The sequence below is a fragment of the Terrapene carolina genome, unplaced genomic scaffold (genome assembly GCF_002925995.2).
Source record: "Terrapene carolina triunguis isolate 2854851 unplaced genomic scaffold, T_m_triunguis-2.0 Scaffold647, whole genome shotgun sequence".
Lineage (NCBI taxonomy): Eukaryota > Metazoa > Chordata > Testudines > Emydidae > Terrapene > Terrapene triunguis.
In genome coordinates this window covers 187,286-187,880 of record NW_020664998.1, presented here as the reverse complement: position 1 = coordinate 187,880, position 595 = coordinate 187,286, and positions in this window count along the sequence as shown.

Here is a 595-nt window from a genome sequence, read left to right as displayed (position 1 = left end):
GGGAGTTTGGGACAGTGTCTGTTTCTGTGCCGAGTGTCCGTCCCCCTCCCACCACCCTGCTGGGGGTGAGCCCTGCTCTGTGTCCAGCCATACCCCCCCCAGCCCCCACTCCCACCCCAGAGCCGGGGAGAGAACCCAGGAGTCCTGGCGCCCAGCCCCCCCCACCAGCCCCCACTCCCCTCCCAGAGCCGGGGAGAGAACCCAGGAGTCCTGGCTCCCAGCCCCCCTGCTCTAACCACTAGATCCCACTCCCCTCCCAGAGCCAGCCTGGGCCCCATCCCCTCCTCTCAGTCTCTGTCCCCCAAATCAACCACTCCCCCGATTTCCCTTCCTTCCCCTGGACCTCCTCTAACACCAGACCCATTTCCTGCCCCCCCAAGTCCCTGTGACCCTCACCCCACACTGCCCCCAACCCCCCTGACACTCTCATCCTGCCCTGACCTTCCACCATGCCCCTAAAGCCCCTGCCCCAACCTTCCCCCCCGCCCGGACGCCCCAACCCCATCACCACCTTCCCTTGACTGCTTTGTATAAACAACCCCGGTAGTGCCCCACCCCAGAGGTGGCTGCATCCCAGCGCCGGGCGAGGGGTCCC